General features: G+C 38.6%; 1 protein-coding gene across 2 annotated transcripts in view; it reads left to right on the plus strand.

Moving 5' to 3' along the window:
* The first annotated feature begins 2,590 nt into the window (after positions 1-2,590).
* The window catches only part of LOC134533942 (LHFPL tetraspan subfamily member 2 protein), a 66,571-nt gene continuing 46,825 nt past the window's right edge, over positions 2,591-22,336 (plus strand). The window contains exon 1 of one of the 2 annotated variants that reach the window (XM_063371763.1): positions 2,591-2,744. The gene's annotated coding sequence lies outside the window, so the exon portion shown is untranslated. Of the gene's footprint in view, positions 2,745-11,980; positions 12,138-22,336 lie in introns of those variants that run through there. The other variant, XM_063371762.1, reaches the window with a different exon arrangement.

The raw sequence follows: 22,336 nt of genomic DNA on the forward strand, positions 1-22,336 counted from the left end.
GCCTAGATTAAATAAAGTAGTGTGTGACTTCATTATAACTGCCCAATTTTTGTGTATCATTCGCCACTGGAACAGTCAACAAGTGACGAACAGTCTCCAGCGTGACTCACATTATTTAAATGTAATTAATTTAAACTTGTTGAATCCAATTCCTAAAACGTATCTGTGTATTAGATTAATTCTTATTATTTAATGTGTGAATTTAGAGCCACTTTCAATCTCTTATTAATTTAATAATTTCCGAATAGCGGAACTTTAGAAACTTTGGCGTGAGAGGATGCTGAGCACTTCCCTCGCGCCAGGGCCAGACGCCAGTACCGACTTACCGAGCGACTCGCGGACCAGGGCGGACGTGCGTCCCACAGGGAGCCTTCAACCTTTGTCTTCACCGATTTCATTCCTGGTAATTATAGTCACTCTCCAAAACCTTTTTGTTATTAACTCCCCGTGTGCACCCGGTCCTTTTACATGTAGGGCCTATCCCAGCCACGTAAACGTAAACTCCCCGCACAAGGCATTACGCGGGGCAGTGCAGCATACGGCGCGGACTGACTCCCGCAGTCGCAGACTTTTGGTTAATCACCGAAGTGCACAGACACCAGCCACAGCGACTTAAAGACTTTTAACGAATTTCATAGCGAACCGCGGTCCACACAGGTGGGCCCGGACATCGCCGTTCGCAATTTACGGGATTGGCCGACTCCAATTGAACTCCCCCCCCCCCCCTCAATCTCGACTGGCGTGAGGACTTAATATTAGTGATGGCGCGTCAGAGCGCCCAGTGTCAACCTAGTGTAATTTGTGTAGGGAAAAATAGTGTAACTGTAACTGCAAGTGTAACTGCCGATTTCAATTAAACGTCCACTCCGCACACTCCGTGCGCGACGTGTATACGACAGTGCAAACAAGACTCGTGTATGTTATTTTGTAAACTTTCCCAATCCAGTTAGAGATCAGCGTGCTATGCTGTGTAAGGCCAGTAGTGTATCAATAACCAGGGATCCCTCACACCACGACCACCACCGCCGTTCCTAGCGGGCCACGCAGGGGCATTCGCACCCAACGACCCACCCCGTGGTTAGCCACAGAGCTAGCCTGGCGCCCTCCCAAACATGTTTTCAGTAAAAAACCAGCCTTCTCGTTAGGAACCACGCCGGACCTCGAACGCGAGAACCTGGGCGATGGCACTGCGAGACGTGACTGTTACTGATGACTGCCGTGACGCGGCTGGCTTGTGAACACGATACACAAATGAAATATAAGTTAATAATGTTAAATAAACTATGAACTTAGAAAAGCCTAACTTGATAATAAAAGCTAAAACATGAAAGCTACTGTAGATCGCCGTGACGTGGCTGGATTGCGAATACAAAAGTCCTTACTTAGGATGCTCTTACGTCATGTCACTTAGATGCTGGCTTTGGCGCGTTGATGTCTGCACGACGGGTGCGGAGCGACCGTCTCTGGTGAACGCCGGAAGGCAACTGGCTCTAGAGCGCCGCGCGACCTCGTGCCAAGACGCGTGTAGTGCGGGAAAACAGCTCCAATCAGTTTTGGACTTAGTTGTTAAATTTGATATTACATGATTATTTTACAATTGCACATAATTCTCATATTATTTCAGTATTTTTTAATTGTTATGATTTTGAAAAAAAGAATTACTTATGTAATTACACACTAGTGCATTGCCACACCCAGCCGGGCGCTGTAGTTGACTTGCTGTTCGTCGTGGTGTACTTAAACTCATACGGCGCACATCACGCGCGGGCGTGTTCGTTAAACTCGCAATTCGAGTAAGTGTTGTTGGGACATAATGGCCTGTGTGACCCAGAGGGAGTACGGGCGGCTGGTGTCAAGTTAATTACTGTTATTATATTAGTGCAATTTTACAAATGAATAAAAAATTATTGGCTTAAAGGTGGAAAACAAAATTGAGCCAGGCTTGCGACTGTTTCTCATCTTTGGGAGACTGTTGTATTGATCATTGCAGGCGGACGTTGGGTGTCTTTCGTTATTGAGACCCTCTAATCTGGGCTCGAGAATGGGATATTATATGTTAAATAAATCGTTGGGATATGATGCCAGAAATTATATTAGTGAGATAAAATGATAAAATAATTAGTGGGATACAATACTTTACAGAGGTACGATAGAGATATTGGTGGGCTACTGTGGTAAATGCCCGGTGGGGAAATAAGAGAGGAAGATCATCGGATTAACTTGGGCGAAAATTCGTAATGTGTACAAAAATATTGTGCTGTTCCCAGTTATACATCTATATATTTTTTAGTTTTGTCATAATATAAATTAATTTGTTATCCAAAATTCTACCTTTTTTTTTTTTTTTTTTTTAGCAGTAATTTGTGTATCACACTAGTTTGTAATGTGAAATTTTGTATTACAGCATTTCGTTCATAATATAAGAATACTTATTATTTAATTTAATATTATATATATAAGTATTTATGTTATTTAAAAAAAACTTTTCTGTAGGGAAAAAAAATATATAACTGTGATTTCTCTGGCATGCATTTGGAACGGGAACCAAATGTTTGTTTTCTTTATTTTTTTTTTTCCTTGCAGACAAGCTAAGATTTTTTGAACATGTTTCTTTTCTCAAATTTTTTTCACTTATTTTCTTTCAAAAACAAAAAGCGTAGAAGGAAGACGTTTTAAATAGTTATAATTTTTGTTCGTGAAATGCTTTAAAATGTAGTGTCTCATTTTGGTTTTACGTGCTCGTGGTAAGTTATGGCACTGGCTTTGCCGTGAAAGAAAACAAACCAAATATCAGAACTGGTTATGTTAACGTATTACAAATACTGTGATGAGAATGGACGGTTGTGTTAGATTAGCATATTTTTAAAATACTGTAACGTTTCCACAATAGGTTAGGAATTATCCATATAAAATATAACTAACATAACCTAACCAATTCTCCACTCCATCATTTTATAGTATTTTTTTTTTAATGTAGCTAACCAATTGTTTACACAGTTTTAAAGTATTTTTAATGCCCTGACAACCTGATCAACTGTCCGCACTGCTCTTAAGTAGTTTTAATGTAGTTAACCTAACCAACCATATTCATGAATTTATGCTATTTCTAATATTCCTTACCTAACAACCATTTTTGTAACAGTAAATCACTGGTAAAATACTTGAACTATCACAACACCTGATTATGTAATGATTGGAAAACATGTAAAAAGTAAAAATAAGTATTTCATAATTTTTAGTATAATATGTACAGGAAAGTGGCTCTCCTCTAGAATTACCATGAATAATTATATAACTTCAGTTCTCTTTGTTTGCAAAACTTTGAGCTTTTTTTACAGTTCTTATTTTACACTTTTTTTAAATGTAACTGACTTTACTTCACCAACTGTCCACACTATTTTACAGTATTTTTAATGTAGCTAAACTAACTAACCATCCACAGTGGACTTTATTATAAATGTAGCTAACCGAACCAACCGTCCTCTCTATTTTGTAGTACCAAGAAAGGTTTCTTATCTTTCGTTCTATGGTTTGGTGCATTCTGTAATCCGGCACTAATTTAATTATTGTTCTGATTACTTTGAATTGATTCCGTCTGTTTACCTTAGTGCTGTCAGCATTTTAATTCACTCGGAGGTTGTCGTTACTGTTAGTTTTCAATTCTTTACAATGTTAAATTTTTTCTAGTAGGTTAAATTTTACATTTCACATTTCTCGGGTACATTTCAATAAGGTTATTTTCAAGAAAAAAATGGCTTTTTTTTTTTTAATAGAGCAGCTTATTAACTTGTTTTGAGTACCAATGTACTGTGTATTAAATTTTCTTTGGTATTTAGTTAAACTATATTAATGTTTGATAATCCAGCAAAATCATAATCTGGGTTGGTTACGGTCCCAAATGTGCCATATTAATGGGTGTTTTACTGCGTTTTAAATGTAGCTAACCTAACCAATTGTTTGCATGATTTTTCAATATTTTTAATGTAGCAAACTTAATCTATTCAACTGAAATAGTAAATGATCAGAGAATTACCTACTTGAAATTCAGCAGTGCCGTTTGTCAGAACTGTCAGGGATAATATTAGAGGAAATCATAAATAACATTTTCGGTTTATGTATACAGATTAGCCATGCTTGTAACAAATTATCTTTAAAACAGAGTAAATATTGGAAAAAAATTATTAAATTTGCTGTAAAAATAAGTAGTAATTTTTTTTATTTATTTTTTTTATTACTAAACCACCCATTTTCCCTGACTTTAAGGCCTTTCACAAAGTTTTCAGACTGGCAGAGTTATTTACAGTGCAAACTGAATATTGAGCAGGGAAACATTTTATGCCAAAATGATTCTGCATGTTTGCTGGAATGTTTTTTTATTAGTAATGTGTATAGTATCTAGCCAGATATAGCAGTGAGATTGCAATGCCAATGATAACAAATTGCATTGTGGAACAAAGGAAAATTTGGTATATTAAATTGGCAACAGTGTAAGACGAAATAGGGCAAAAATAGTGGTAAAAAAATACGAATGATACCTAATTGAGTTTTAGAGTGATTATGCTACGAGGAGTGCATAAATAAGGAAATAAATCACTGCATAGTATAAAACAAAGTCGCTTCCCGCTGTCTGTCCCTATGTATGCTTAGAATTTTAAAACTAAGCAACGGATTTTGATGTTTTTTTTAATAGAGTGATTCAAGAGGAAGGTTTATATGTATAATACATGCATAATATAGTAGAGAAGCACTGATAATTTTAGAGGTTTCTAATGTGATGTCGTAAATAAACACTTTTTTTGCGCTTACATTGCAAATGTTGGCTGAACCCTACGAAATAGATCAAAATAATGTACTACAGTATTGTACACCTTAAAAAGGTCTACAAAAAAGTCCTGATGGTATATGACAATTCTCACCGGATGTGGTACCGGAGAAGATGTATTGATTCCCCAAATTCCTCTGGTACGATCATATTTACCGTTCCAATTTAAACGCCTACAGTTTCCGGTAAAGATATTTTTGCAATGACCATTAATAAATCGCAGGGTCAAACTTTCAACGTTGTAGGCTTAGATTTGAGTGTGGAGTGTTTTTCATATGGCCAATTATATGTCGCTGTTTCAAGAGTAACCTCTAAAGAAAACATGTTTGTATAATGACAAAAAAGCTGTGAAATATGAGTTTGCTTGAAAGAGGCATTTGAAGAAATGTTAATGTATCATCCCTGTTGAAAGGAAGATGGTTATTGTCTTGGGGGAGGGAGGCTGGTTCCAAACACAGTCTCTGAAACTACTCTCGAGATCAGCCTGGAGAGGATCAGATGTGGAACAACGGTGGGATAGGGAAATTTACTGTGAAATTTTTTTCAGCTCAGTGTCTTTCTAAAATAGAAAAACCTAACTATAGTGAAATCAGTCGAATTTCCTGCACGAAAATCTGTTACCAATGTAAATAGTTTTTCTTCGAGCAATAAAAAAAAAAACTTGTATTTAAAGTACTATGTATTTCATGTTGCTAGAGAAACAGTTTAAAAGGAATTTTTTGCCTTGACCCTAAAACCTTTTTTGTCAAAGAGTTTGTTGTTACTGTCAGTTTTTGTTTTTTTACAGTGTTGAATTTTTTCTAGCAGGTTAAATTTTACATTTCATATTTCTCTGGTACATTTCAGTAAGGTTTATTTGAAGGTAAAATATGGATTGTCTGAATTTTTTTTAATAGAGAAAGTTATTACAACAATGTACTCTGTATTAAATGTTCTTTGGTATTTAGTTATAACTGTATTGATGTTGGATAATGCAGCAAAATCGCCAATCCGGTTGGGCTATGGTCTAAAACATGCCATATTAACAGGTGTTTCACTGCACTTTAAATGTAACTAAACCTAAAAACAGTTTATGAGTTTACTACACTTTACAATAATCACTTTAAGGCCCCTGCCTACCTAGGCACAAATTTGGTGAGTAGAGCTTAAGAAATCATGCAATTTAAAAACTGCTGAAGTGGGGTCTGTTTACGAAAAGTATTTAAGAATACGTTGAGAGCAGTTGAGTGGTTCTGTTTTCCATACTTTGTTCTTTAAAGGTACTTGACAGTTGTGCATTCTACAAAATATAGATAAATAAATAAATAAAAAAATAAAATTTTTAGAGGATTGAAAATGTTTAAAATGTGTGTTTTCAGAATAACGTTTTAGACATGAACAGTCTGATAGAGGTTTTTGAAACATTCCAGGAACTTGCTGTGCACCTTTAGCTTCATTTCTCCACCATGTAGTGTTATGGTTACCAGTCCACAGCCTTGCGCTTAGAGGAACTAGAGAACACTAAACCGCACTAGAAACACCACCGAGCATTGACCTTACTATCCGCCTCACTGACACACCCACACCCCTGACTAGGCGGGCCACTTAAGTTTAGTACATCAATAGAATTAAAGTTGTATTAGTTTTTTTTTTCTTCCTGGACTGCGTTTTTTGTTCCTTCGCTTACACACTGTTAGAAGGCAGTGGTAGACCAAGCACCCTGTGTGCCGCAGCCTTCAATTGGGGACACAGTGCACGGACAAGAGTATCAGGGACTCCTAGACATTGATGTACTTAAATTTGTATATTTCATTAAGTTGTGTTTATTAAAGCCAATATTTGTAATCTTTTTGGTTGCCAATCTGCAAATGGCCTAGTTCAAAGTTCCCTACAAGTATTACAAGTTTTTTAGTATGTTGTGATCTGTATGTTAATATTTCTGTAAATTATGGAGAGAATTTGGACATATAAACAGAAATATAAAAAAAATATTTTTCTAATAATAATTATATTTTTTAGCAAAACTTAAAAAGGGAAACTACTCAAATGTTTGTGTTGTTTAGTTGTAGTTCTTTAATTCATACTAATGTATTTCCACCAGTATGAATTTTTTTTTACATAAAATATGTTTTACATTGAAACATGAAAACTGATGTCAATTTTTTTTTAATCGAAAATGTAAAATTTGAATGGGGTCTGGAATTGACTTGTCTCGTGGTTGGTCAGCTCGAACGTTTGAGACAAGGGACGCCGCACTGTCTCCCTCTGATCCCGCTGTAACCACTTCCAGAAGGCGTGAATGCTTTTCCGGACCACCAAAGCACAATTTTAACTTTACGATTCTGGCTCAGCTCGCCTAATTTTATCACTGTTAAGACTTCGGGGCAGCCCTGTTTGTCCCAAACCACTGTTTTTAGGAAAAACAGACAGGTAGGGAGATCCTGCCTTCTCCCTTTACCCTCTCGTAGACAGAAATTGTGGGAAAAGGGGTGAAGGGGGGAAGAGAGGTTTGGTGTTAAACAACGGTTACAATGGGAAGAAACGTGGGAACACATTTTACTTTACAAATCAACTCTTGGGTTTACTTCACTGCAAGCTTCTCCCCTTCCCTTAATCAAGGCTAATGCAAAAAAATACAAATTTTATTATTATTATTTGCCGCCATTTTGAATTATGTCATCCTTGCAGTTTTCGTAAGAGGTGGATAATCTCCACTAGTGTTAATTATAGTAGAATTTAATATATATAGAAACCGATTATAGTAACAGAGTGCTACATAATATTTTAACAAACCCAGACGTCTAAAGATTACCCTAAAAAGGCTTGTGCTTCTCCCGCGCTCTTGACCTTCACCCTGTTATAAGTAATGGCGCCCTCTGATCCTGTTATCTCGCAAAGCGCCCCTGGGCTACTGCTGGAAGATACATTACTGCTTACATTCTACCATCGATTTTGGTACATCATAAATTTATAGAACATATTAAAGCTTATGTTTTTCCCGAACTACATCTTTCAGTTAATGGACGAGGGGAGATGGATAGGGGCCGATATGCGCCATATTGGTGTCGTCAGTTTTTTATGCCATTACAATTTTAAAAGGTTACCTAATACAATTGTCTTTCGCAAAAAAATTAGATGAATACTCTATGTTAATGACTTCCCAGGGTAAACTATTTGTAGCAGCGAGTCATTAACTTAAGGCATTCCATTAAATTACTTACAATGCTTTAACGAAGTCAAATTTGGGGATATAAAACAATAGATCATTGTTATTTTCTAATAATTATTGAACAAAGATGGCGGCTATCGGTTCCTGTCTCTCCCCCTAAGCCATCTTGCGTACAATGTCACGCGGTCATAATGTTTGCGATACGGGGTTAGTTCCAGTTTTTTTTTTTTTTTTTTTTTTTTTTCGCAATCAAGAAACGTGGTGTTTCCAGGTGCCGATGTCGTTTTCTCGGGTAACTCGCATTCCTCACCACCCGTTCATAACGTTCCATTGCATAGACTCCTTATTACCTCGATGTCTACAAAACGTTTAATCTCAATCAGTTATATTTTCGAAGATGTAACCAGGCAACGTGCTGGGCTACCAGGTCTCAATTGATTCCATAAAGATATAAACGCTGGGATGTCGAGAGAAATTAAAGGCCCAGGGGCAATAAATACTGTAAACCCCCCCCCCCCCTTTTCAAAATAATATAATGTTCAAATTTTGACTCATAAATATAAACAAGTAGAACCCGGCAAAAGTCCTGCCAGTGTTGATTAATTTACTTATATATATTTAATATGGATGGTTTGTATGTAATCTAGAATCTATATAGCTTTAAAAATTGTATTCCATTTTAAACTCACTCACCAGTTACTAATCACAGTCACAATCACTATTTGTTGTTAATTGAGCAGTACACACTACACCATCCCAGATGGTCCAATCTTCGCACTAGATATCGCTGGCCAAGTGGTTTACACGCCCTTTTTGCATCACGCTTGCATCGCTCCGGAAACTCGCCGACATTGTCACCAGCCATTCTACCTCGCCGCAGATCAGCCCCGCCTTGTGCACCGGCCGGTTTTTCCCGTGGAAATGTTTCGCAGCCTTCCGAAGTGTCGCGTCATCAAACTTTACCTTCGGAGCTGTGAGAACAATTGCGTTCTAGTTTCGCCACTTCACGCGACGGTGCGCTCAGAACCTGCAGAACTCTCCAGAGAGACAGCGAGGCCGTTTTCATCGTTAAGATGATTTAAAACGGAAAACGAAGTACCCGAAAATGTAAATAAAAAATTGGTTCTATGTAAAGTCGGTTTACGGACGATAGTTTAACGTGACAACGTCATAGCAAAACATTGATGAAATGATTGCATACTTTTATGAATAAAATTGAATCATTTTTATTGAATTATCACTATTTTGTATGGATACAAAGAAGGAGTGAAATGAAATCTACAATTTAATTGATAAATTTACATTTATTTTCACTCATTAATTCAAATATGTTTATTACTTTAACGAAGAGATTATATAACTATAACTTTTATACATGTTTGCTATTTAACTTCAAGATCGTCGAGAATGTTTTACGCTTTTTCGCAATTACACATTTAACGACGAAGTTTGTGCGTCGTGAAAATAAACGTAGAATTTAATAAATATGCCCTTGCAGTTAATAAAATAAGTATTAGTAAGTTTAAGAACGAATTTCGGCTTTAATCTCCAACCCAGACGCTCGTGGTGCGCTGGGGCCGAGATTAAAATTCGTCGAGAATATTTTACGTTTTTATGTTTTCCAGTGCTCAAAATGATATGCAATTGTGGCCCCGGGCACGAAATTTTATTTATAATTGATTAATAGTAACGCCCCTCGCGGTAAACAAGGGAAATATGTATTAACGAGTGCCTGGTTGCCGCGGAAGCGAAAAGATAGCGCGATTCGTTCGGTTCGCGTCCGTCACCGTAGAGGGCAGCACCGTAGGGGAATAATATTATTTCGTTTTTATAATACGATTTTTTTAGCAAATACGCATCCCAAATACACCAAAGTTATTTATAATGTGTTACAATATTTTTTTAAATATTGTGCAGAAGATCCCGGGTGTAATATGAATTATTATGTGTAACTGTAAAACACCATTGTTCATACAAAAACGTATTTGAAAATTCAACATTACTTTTAAATAACCGTACCGATTGTGCTGAAAATCGGTGGACGATCGTTAAATTACATAATATTAATTCAAACGACGAAAACATGATTGAAAAGTCAAATCGATGGTTGTTTCAATCGAGTGGAAGAGAGATGCGGCGCAAGCGTACAATTAGCGTAACGGGACACATCGTAGTGGGACAATGTGCGTTACGGGGCACTTTTTCATGCGTGCAGCCGGCGTTCATCGATTTTTTAGACGTCACGTCAAAATTATTCAAGTGTGTAAACATGAAAAAAAAAACCCGGTTTGACCAAAATATAATTTTAAATTCTTGGTTAAAATTTCTATAAGTGTATAGAAATATTGTTAATACACATTTCCATTAATCTCTATTTTATATAAAGCTCACGAGTAAACTGTATATATAGTTTATATATATATATATATATCGTGCTGCCCTCTATTTATTATCATGTGAATCAGATGCGTCAGACAATTGAATGTGGCACGCTGCTATAGAAAGAACAACGCGATCAGACTGGCATGCCTGCTTGAATGTGGCAGAGCTTTCAAGCTTGGCAAGCTTTTGACGGACGGACGGACGGATGGAATTTTCCGGGGCGTCTGATCGGCTGCAGGTCACGTGATTTGTATTTGTAAGAAAATACAATAACCCGACTCTGCCTTAATTATACTAGGTACGAACTTATAAATAGTTGCACACTCATTCGATTAGATTAGGATGGGAACGTAGTCTGGCTATCCTTCCTAGCCGCCGTTGTCGCTTTCGAGGAATGTAGAAATGATGATATCTCCTCCTCCTCCCCCCCCCCCCCCCCATCCTATCTCCTAGAAATGAAATTCTGTGAACGCTCCTGATTGTTTCATTTTGATAACGTGGTTCTCAACAGAAGCTACGAGCTGTACATAGTTTTAATATAACGAATCAAATGTTTGTAATGTAATTTTTTATGTGTAGGAAAAGTCACTTTTGTTTGTATCATTCCACATGTCATTCACCAGCTTTTATGCACCATTTAATGCGAGTTATATGTGTAGTAACTTATTTTTATTCCACCCAGAAATAAAAAGTGTGGCTTTAAGTCATATCTGGTCGCTAGGCATCTTGCGGCTCCAACAAGTTTCTCGGACTGCTTACGGTCAAGGCGTCGGGGACTGCTTTTCTAGTTACGTCTAGCGACGTAACCAGGCGTTTCCGCGTTCCGCTCACAATAATAATATCAATAATACACATTTGCTAAATATTTCAGAGGTGTCGGAAAGTTGCAAGTTATTGCCCTTACCCAAAAATTTTCTAAGGAATTTTTAACTACGCATTTCTCTTTATAAGCACAAAAAATCGTCTCTTCTACGTGTATACTTTTCGTTCACTAAAAAACCAAAGCCATTTCCATGCAAGCAGCATTCGTGACGCTTGAACACGGAAGTGGGTACCACAAGACGAATAGATTTCAAATAACTTGAAATTCTTAGTAATTATTAAATAGTGGTGATGATTACTCAGCGCATGAGCTACATAATGTTACATGGCTGACTTCCCAGAACTTTGTTAATTATACTTCTGTGCAGGTCAAACCAATTTGCGTGATTGCCGAGAGTTACCGCCCTGCAGTATTCAAACAGAGCAAAGGAAGACGTTAATGGGGTGGTAAATTTCTCGGCAGCTCCTGTTCGCTTTTAATAGCTGCTGAGGGGAGGGGGAGGGGTTGTGAATGTGAATCATCAGTGCCTAGAACCTAAATGTCTGTCCTCAGTGCGAGAGCGTGAACGTGCGACGTTAAAAATCGTGTGGGACGGTAATGCATGTGCCAACTCGTGTTTACAACCGTGTTTGCTGGTTCGTTTTCAATAAGGAGGACGCCACATTGTTTGACGACTCGTGTGTGCCGCCTCCGCGGGCAAGTAATTACAACGGCCCCCTGGAGCCTTCAAGGGAAAAAAAGAGAGGAGGAGGGTGGAATTGAGGAGTGCGGGTCGTCTGGAGGGGGGCGTGGTCGGTGCCGACAGTTGACAGTCAGCTGTGACTCACTGCGCACGCGCAGCGCGCTTCTCCTCGAGGGGGGGAAAAGGAAACAGTTGCCGATCGCTTGGCGCTGCGTGTCGCGTCATCTCGTGTCAGCCGGCTTGCGTACATCCCGCGCCCAACAGCCGCCTCGCCGCACAGGTCAGCAGTCAGCTTATGGTTTTGTTTGTTTTTTTGAATTCCTGGACTTTGTTGTTCGCTCATGCCGCCGGCCAACTTGCAGCGCGTGCCTGATGTGACCCAGACAACACAGCAACCACGCGTGTTTCTTTGCTCAACAACGTAAACTTATCTGGAAATTGTTTATCGGGCGATAAGTTGTGCAAGAACAAGCGCAATCTCGGCTGTTCATAAAAAAATTCAGAAATCAAAGTATATTTTACATAAATTTTATTTTTAGAAGGGACCGCCGTTTAGGTCTTTCATTCCCGCCAGGATCGTACGCAGAATTTCATTTTGAAAAAAAAAAGGGGGGGGGGATATAACCACTTATCCCGTTGTTTCCATTTTTTAGGGAATTGTAGATTTTTCTTAGGATTTTTCGAGGGGGATAGATAGACTACTCATTGTTCCCGCTGTATGTGATGTAGCCAAACTAAAAACCAATCTTCAGGATCTGCGTGTTTACAAATGTTTTCGCACTTAGAAAATGAGTTGGACGTTGCCATTGGGTTGGTGAACAATAACTTGTAAATATATTTCTTCAAGAGAACCTTGATAGAAAAGCTTGAAGTTAACATTTAATTAAAAAAAAAAAAAAACTTCTTGTATGTGCCTGTTATAATCGCGTAAGTCATTACTGGTTAAAATTACGTCAATCAGACTAAATAGTTATGAGTTGCCTACGCGCTTACTTCCTCCCCCCTCCCCATTCCTACTCCACCCCTTCTGTAACTTTAATTTCAAGCTCCTTTGAAACTGTGTTTATTTGGAGTGTTTTCAAGCAGCCGGTGCAGTTACAATAATACTCGTGTCACTCAACACACTTGTGTATACAAATAAAATGATCTGACTTTGAAAATGATTTAACAGTTATCTTATTGGCAATGAGTGGACTGCGTCGGTCTGAAATGTTCCAATGTAAATGCCATTCTTAGAACTATTTTTTTTTGCTGTTAATTATTATTTTATTTATACGTAACTATGTAATAGTGTTACTACCAATAATTATTTAGCCTACAGTTGTGTACGACTATACAAAAGTAAGAGGGCTGTAATTTGAAACATCAAGTCTGTTGGTATCGAAACAGGAGGTGGCAATGCTGGCATTACTAAATTGATACTGCGAGAAACTTTTTTTTCCTTCAGAGGGTGGTGTAGAGGCACTGTCAGGAAACGGCATGTGACGTAGTTTTTTTTTTACCTCGCCATCGCCATGTTGAAACGCTCAAAACATTGCGGAAATGGTGCTTGACCACGTCTGATGACCGTTAGTAAGTATGGATTAGTCTCTCTGTCGTTAATCAGTCACTTGCATAAAATACAGTCATTGAATGTTTTGGGTGTCCAACCAACTTTGCGCAAGCCATGAAATGATAAATAAAAAAAAACTTCACTCGGTTACCATGCCGACGTGGTCACTCGCCAATATGAAGTGTACCTAGTGTTTACATTGTGGAGTTTTGAAGGACTGTATTTTGGGGGAATGACTGTTGTTTAACGACGCTAATTCTGATTCATGCTTATTAACCATTATCAGGGGTGGTCAAGCACCACTTCCACAATGCTTTGGGGTGTTGGAATAAGGTGAAGGTGAGGTGCAAAGTGACTTCAACTACGTCACGGCATACCGTCTCGTGACAGTTACCAACGTGGTTGGCTCCAGGACGGGGCAAGCCGGGCAGTATCGCTCAGGACCACGCGCCGAAGTTTTTTCATTTTTATTTTACTTGTTTGTCTAATGTTCTTTATTTTAAAATACGGACGTTAATGGGTGAAGGAAAATTTAAGTTCCAAGTTGACTTAAAATTTCGTTTGAGTCAAGTTTTCATATTTTCCGGGGGAGGGCCTACATGAAAGTAAAAAATCCCAGGGTCCCGCAGAGTGCAGGCCCGCCACTCGCTGGTCGGAACTAAGCGTGTCTGTGACGAAGCACAGCGGGGGGAGCTCGCTTCGGCGCTCCGCAGCTGCTGCCCGAGGCTGCGCTCCGGAGACGATAGCGCGGCCATTCTAGCGACTGCGAGGGCGATCAGGCCGGGAGTCGGGGGTGCTACTGTGGAGGTCACGTGGGAAGCCGGGGTTGTGCGGCGCTACGGCGGAGCTCACGCGAGAAGATGAGCGGCGTTCCGTCGCCGCACTGCTGAGCTCTCGCGCAGTGTTGCCAGTGCAGCTGATATCCCGCTGGTATTAGTGGATTTACACATTTCAGCAGCTGGCGGAAACTTTTGAGTATAATATGAGATTTTTTCGCTATTTTTTTAATACACAAAACCAGCTATTAATCACGTGAGTAGAGACTTTGGTATTTTGTCGCTATTTGTATTGTATTTATTTGAAATAACTTTAGAAAAAAGTGTTATTTTACCTTCAACCACGACAATAACAAAAATTTCAATTTTCTTTTTTATTATGTATTATTATTCCTGTTATTATTATCGATATACGTTTTAGCTAATTTCTTAACCACATTCAGTGAATTTTCAATTTAGGACTCGGCAACACTACTCTTGCAACGAGCTGCGACGCCATGCTACTGCAGAATTCACGCGAGAAGTCAACAAACTATAATTGGAAACTTAACAAGTTTTTTTTTTTTTTTACCTTATTTGAGCGCCAAATGTAATTTCGCGGATATGATATATACTTAGACCGGCTATTTGCGCGAAAACCGACAACTATGTTAGTGTTTCTGGCAAACCTCTCTGCACCTGAAACTAAGTACGTACTGCACCTGAAACTAAGTACGTACTGCTGTATGTTGTCATAATACAGCCGTAGTGTTATGCAACACACATTACAGATGAACGATTTTGTGTTCCTTCTTTGAAGGGGTTAAAAGATATGACTTCTCAAAGGAAACGCCAGCCACCTTTTAAGTTTGTATGTATACTTTCGTGGAAATTATGAGTTTGTCACCTGCAAATTCAGATAATTAATTATTCATAAAATTATCTATAGTTCATTCTGTACCATACACTTGCCGCCGAAAAATGATTCTAACTAATCTGTGTGTGTTTGTGTATACGTGTGAAATGAAGGGGTTTGCTAAGTGGCATTTTGATTATGCATGTAGAAAAAAATCTCTACATATGATTTTTCATTTGCAAATGTGAATTTTTTTTATATTCATTCTTTGTGCTGTTACAGTAAGGTGTTAATAAATACATCGAGTAAATAATCTACAGAATTTCATTACCGTCATCATATAGTCTGTAGGCCTACACAAAGGGTTTGAAACCATCAATTTAGAAAACCACGTAATATTACATATATCAGAATACCCTCTCACTCCACCAGCCAATATGCCAAAAACTGTAACTATGTGGGCATCTGCCTGTACAATATTTACCACAAGAAGTTAAAAATAGGAACAACAAAAAATTTTTGCAGAAGAGTTGCAAAAACTAGCAAAAAAAATTTTTGTATTGAAAATTTTGTGAAGGTAAAACAAATGAAAGATAGTACCTATGTTAGTTTAAACCGAAGTATTAATATATATGCTATACTTTCGTGGTTATATAGAATGAAGTGTACAATTTTATTTTATTATTTTTATTATTTCGTATAGTTTCGCCTAATCCATGGTTATTTTTATTGTGCTAATTTTATTTTAGGATTTTGTTGTAAGTGTAAGCGTAATGTAATATATTTTGTGTTCCTTATATTTTTTATGTATATGACATGTCCAGTAATGGGGTCGAACTATATGTAAAAAAATCTTTTTTTTTTTTTTTTTTTTTTTTTACTTGTGATTAGCCAAGAGGCATGAAACCTTTAACTTAAATGTTCTGTGAAACGTGTAATTTCAGAATTTCACTACTTTATTTAGTAGTAGAATAAACCTATTATTTAATAAAAAGAAAGTATGGTTAGCAAAATTACTAGCGCATTACATACATCTAAAATCTGGAATCTGCGCTAAGGCAATAAGTCACTATGTTAGAAGGTTTTAAACTCACATTTATCGCGGGTCGATTTTAATATCCTTTTACAATTCTGAACCACAGAGTTAAAGAAAATCCTGTTTGCCGAAGTGTATAGTGTGCCTGTATGGCCAAAATAGTGAATTACATAGCCTATTGCTGTTTTCGTAAAGTAAGAATTTTTTTGGTCCTGATTCCCAGTTGGACACCTACATGCGTAGCATTTATTTTCTATAGTGCTGGTGATCGTAAGGCAACCAGAATTGGGAGAAAATAAAAATAATAACATGTAATAAATGAAGTGGTGAAAAGAAAAAAACTAAGTGGTGGAGGGGGGGGGGATAGCGTGTGAGAGAGAGCGAGAATAATACGTGCTCATAAATATGTATTTTGTTTTTCAGGTTTTCAAAGAAATTATCGTTTATCCTCAATCTCCCACTTGTACCCCCCACCCCTCCACCAAACACATACTAAATTAAGTAACCAAGGGTATCTTCAGCGAGGAATATTGTCATCTTTCACAATCTTGCCTAAAGGGAGAGTGTATTTTTTATTGTTATCTAGGGCCCATAACAAAGCCCTCCACCTAAGTGCACTCCAGCTAATCTGAACGTTTTGAAATCGACTTCTTACAGTCATTACTGTCAACAACCACGGACGAATTCAACTGAAACATGGCCAATATTTGTTTAAATCAAAGAATGTTCAAACTGGCAACTTAGCAGGACCAATATTTTCATTTTTTAACGTCTTTACTGAAAGAAACCATTTAACAAGAATTCAAAAGTGCTCACTTCAGGTGTAACGCGCTATACACAGTGTTGCCGAACAACACCGACAAAGTGTGGCAGATGATTGATTGCAGCGAGAAAACAAAATGTAAGTATAAAATGAGTTTATTAAAGGATTTATATACCTTTTATAATCAAAATAAGGAAAACATTATTAATTAAATATTCAAAATTACTTTAAGCCATTGTACTATTACATGGTGATAGCACAGACATCTTCGTGTTTATTAAGATATCTGCTATGAATGTTTAGTAAATATTTCGCCTTATTACAACCATAAACTTTTCATCTGTGGAACTTTAATAATATTAATATTTTTTTTTCTTTCATCTGCATTGTTGTAATTTTCGTTAATTTTTTTTTACCGTTTATTTTTTTATTCTGACCATCTGTTTAATTTGTAAATTCAATTAATTTTATTCTAGTTCCTTACCGTATTGTTGTAACCAAAGGCCATGAAAGGATGTTATGAACCATATATATTGGGTATACACGTATCTCAGCCACACAGGAACAGGAAGTAACTTAAAAAAGTGTGATTTTTGGCGTTACTACGTGTAGGCTAAGGCCTGACGCCTGAACAATTAAAATTATTAAAAATATGAGTTTAGGGTATCGTCGGTTGTGTACATTAATGAAATTGTTACAACTAAATATCTTAACGAACTGTAAGTAATATTTACTTGGATTTAAAGCAGTTATGTCAAGTATAAGCCAATTTAAGAATTGCTTAGCTAGGGACGCCATAATTAAGCAGTGTCGCCATTGTTCAAGGCTTAAGCGGCCAGTATAAATTTGCTTACATGCTTATAAATACGTGAGATTTCTAGCCAAACAAACTATATTGTTGCAAAAGTTGATAAAACTGAACTTCAATTAGATTGTGTATATAACATAATATAAAGAGAAGTAATTCTACTTAGACACCCAGAAGTCCTACTTTTAAGATAATCGTACTCCCGCTGAACTAAAGCCGTGTAATTCTATTTAAAATAGAATTTAATTTGATATTAAACTCTCTAATTTTTAACTCACTTTGAAATCATTTGATTTATGAACGATATAAATTTTGAAACAACTACTGGACTTAATTAAATCACTTTTGAACTTTTGGGTGTGATCTGTGCCAACATACATCCTAAGACATTTGAACTGCAAATAATCTCCAGGAAAGATTTGTCACAATATAAATTAAGTATTTTTAAGTAAATTCATATTTTATTGTTGAGTATTAAAATTGTTATAACTCCACCAACCTTAAATTCTTATACACACTTGGAAAGGATGAATATATACATTTCTTATAATATTTTCAAACTTACAAAAGATTCCTAATTATATCGTTGAATAATATTGTTAATTTTCATATGTATCAAGAGTCAGGTTCAGGTTATGTATGTCAGTGTATGTTTGTTATTGAAAGTGTTGCTGTGTTATGTTTACTATCTATGGTTCAAACTATTAAACTTCAGATTTTTCACCACTCTTTAAATAATCAATTTCCTATCCACATAATATACAAATTTCTTACTCCATAATTAAAATACTATATATTTCCATAGTAAACTACAGATTGGATTCGTCAGTTGTTACCGTCTACTATTGTTTATTTGTTAGAGCATTGTTTCTAAGGTTTTTATGCAATGTTATATTATTAAGTTTACGAAGGTATCAACAACACAGTACCTACACTTTTTTCCTCCACCCTGTACTGCCTTCTCTCCCTACTTCAACAATAAATTAAAGAAAGAGAGAGATAGAATTATTAGTGTAACAAAGGGAGGTGCAGAACAGAGGAAGTGGCGCCGCAACGTGTGGGGCTCGAAGAGAATCCCTAAGTAGACTACCTCTCCAAGGTAAAAACACAAGATGTCTGTTAATAAGACCTATGAATTGAGGAGTCGGTCAGAGCTCAGCAACAACCTGGAAGATCTCTCAGAACACGACAGTATACAGGAAGGATATGAGCCTGTATATCAACTGGTAATGGAGGTACAGCCTGAACCCAGCACACCAGAAAGAAATGAATGTCACAGAGAGAGTGGGACAGCTACAGCCACACCTACAGCTGCAGCTGAAGATGAGCAAGCAGTGAACATGACTCACACCACCACACCGACCGAGAACCTGCCGTCAACTGAGTGGTCTAGCATTATGTTGTTATTACAGAACGTGGCAACTATAACAAACCGGTTGGACGACAACGTGGCAGCTATCACCACCCGTTTGGACGCCAACGCTCTGGACAACGCACAGAACATGGCAGCTATCACCAACCGTTTGGATAACAACGCACAGAATGTGACGCAGCTTACTGAGAAGATTGACGGAGTCAGAGGTCAGCTGGACGCAAACCTTTGCGAGTTGAAGAGTGAACTCAACACCAGAATAGAGGTTCTAGATCATCAGCTGCAAACAGGCCTCAGTGACCTGGAGGGACGTTTGGATGCCAGATTACAGGAACAATGTCAGTCGGTGGGACAGCTGGCCAACCAGGTACTGACACAACAAGAAAGAGTTGAGAACTTGGAGTCACACACTACCTCCATGATTCGATCAATGGAACTGGTAAGAATAGAGGGGCGAGACCAGTCACAGCTACTCCAGCAGAGACTCGCACATATAGAGGAGACAGCAGTCACTCTGCAGTCACGAATGGAAACAGTAGAGTCAGGGGCAAGATCAGCCGCTGAACAAGCTGCTCAAGCATGCACCAGCTCACTACAAGAACAGAGGCAACTGAGAGGGGAGGAATTACATAATCGGATGACAACTGCCAACTCCTCCAGGACAGAGCTACCCAACCTACAGCCTACCGTGACTGCCAGTTACCCTTCACCACCAGCCCCAGTGGTTACCTCAAACGCCACACCACCTCATCAGACCCCATCTTGCAGTACTTCACATCTTGATCAGGTGGCTCTGATACATCACCCAGCCAAACATTGGGCTGAGGCTATGCCTACGTTCTCTGGCAAATCCTTAGAAAATCCAGTTAGGTTCCTCAACAAATTTGAGGAATATGCCCGAACCTTTGTACTAAGTGACAATGATAAATTGAAGTGTTTGAACGTAGCCCTTAAAAGTACTGCCTTTTTCTGGTGGGAGTTGCAAAGCCTGCACATCAAATCCTACGAACAATTCAAAGAAAAATTTAGATCCCAGTTTTGGAATCTAAAGGTACAAGGGAATTTGAGGGCCCAGCTACACTCCGACAGATTCGACAGTAGGAAAGGGAGCAGTCTGGAGGCGCACCTTTCATCAATGTATGAGCGCACCAGATATTTAGACATTACCATGTCAGACGATGAATTCATCGCAACCATGCTGACACAACTCCCTATCGCCTACCAAATACAAATGTCGGGACATACCTACAAAGATGTTACTGAGTTTAGGGACCATGTTCTGGCTGTAGACAAACTACAGAGATTACAGCGAGGTCAAGGTGCTAGAGAGGAATCTGAAAGAACACCTCACCAACCACCCAGTAAGAATGTGCCAGTGCACAATTACTGGCAGAACAGGACCAAACAGGACCAGCAGGCAAACGTGCACACCTTGACGTGGGAGAGTACAGTCAAGAGTGATGAGGACCACAACCAAGGGCATCTCGCTAAGAAACAAAAGGGCAAGTATACCCATAAGAATAGGCATAACAAGCCCTACAACAAGACTATCTGGTGGTCGAACAAACATGCCTGTAGTGATGGTGAGGATGGCCACCACGGCCAGCGCTTGGGTAAAACATCTGTTGAACGGCCCCCCAGGAAGGTCACGTACCCCCATCGTTATGCAGATTCAGATGGTGAGGCTGACTACCGTCACCAGAGTCAACGCCAATTTTACGCTGACTATACTAGGGGTAAACATGACTTCCGCCAGCCACATCTCAAGAACCCCGCCAGCCCAGACAGAAGCGGCAGACCACCGAGTCATCACAGCTCGTCTGGCGGCATACAAACTCATTTTGCATATCCACCACCCTCATTCTCATCACAAGAACAGTTCCAGCCACAACAAGGCTATTTTCAACGTAACGAACCAGTGAATCCTGTTGCTGCAGAGTTTCAGGCAGCAGTAAACAGGGCTGCTAATGGTCCAAGTAATTGGACAGGGCCTAACCCAGCAGGTTCAGCTGCCCAGCAGTGCAGCCAGAACAACCAGGATAGAGCGTTAAACTAGAACGGGTCAGGTTTGCATCGCCCCGAACTCATACCCGCTATCCAGAGCCTACATGTCACCCCTTATGAAGCTCTGTATCTGGATAGATCGGTGGCGATCGACCCGCTCTATATGCCCAAATTTGACAAAGAAACCGATTACGAAGAACTACCCACAGGCAGTGAGGTAGAACATCTGATCAACAGTCGCCTACAGTCTGAGGCACAAGCAAGGCAAAGAAGGAAGAAGGCTTCGAAAGTCAAGCAATTTAACATAGGAGAGCTCGTATTATGCAGGAGTGCAAGTGTGAGCAAGAAATGGGACAAAGTCACCAAGAAGTTGTTCTTGCTGTTCAAGGGACCCTATGTGGTCACAGACAGGATACATAACAACTGCTATGAGTTGGCAGACCCTGCCACCAACCACAGCATAGGCAGGTATAACCTAACCCAGCTAAGGGCCTACCACAAGCCTATGGTCCCACAGTAACAAGTGTTATTTGCTTGTGTCAGCTACTACAATAGTGTTTAATGGTTTTTTTTCTTGGGGAATTAAGTAACAATATAAGTGCACATGTTACCTACACTGCGCAGTCCTATGTAATCAAGGAATTGCACATCAAGCACTGTAAGTGTGTGAAGCTAAATGTTTTGTGTCCAAGTCAGGACCTGTGCTAGCCAAGGTTGTACGGTATGCTGTATTTGTTAGTGTAAGGAAATGCACTAGTCTGGTTGCCTGATGAGCTTAAAACCAGTGTGTTGTCTCGTGACGGTCTAAGACTAAGGCTCTGCCGCACTGGGATTTGTTGTACAGCACTAACCTAGGGTTATTATGGTACCGTAATGTATGGCTATGGCATAACCTAAATGGGTATGAAGCTTCGGTGACACATGTGAGCAGGACTAGATGTCTACTAACAGTGTAATCATGTTGTTTACTCTGAAGAAAAAAAAAACCTACTGATCCACTATAGTGTGAGCTAACCAACCTAACAAGAGTGACTACTATGTGTTAATTTTTTTTCGCCGACCAGCTGTGTGACTCCTAAGCAGTACATGCACATTGCGTACTACAAGCACAAGAACACTTGCAACTACTAAGCCATGCACACTCTAACTGCTAGTTACCTGCAGATATGATACTCCTTCTTGTAGCACTCTGAGCCTTAGCTTGTTGCTGGATCACCCACAAAGCTATCTTATTAAAAAAAAAAAAAAAAAATTAATAATATTTTGCAATTTAAAAAAAAAAAGAAAGAAAAAAAAAAAAAATTATGGAAGCTTGATATGAAGAAATTTGTGT

This window comes from Bacillus rossius, chromosome 7, assembly GCF_032445375.1.
Source record: "Bacillus rossius redtenbacheri isolate Brsri chromosome 7, Brsri_v3, whole genome shotgun sequence".
Lineage (NCBI taxonomy): Eukaryota > Metazoa > Arthropoda > Insecta > Phasmatodea > Bacillidae > Bacillus > Bacillus rossius.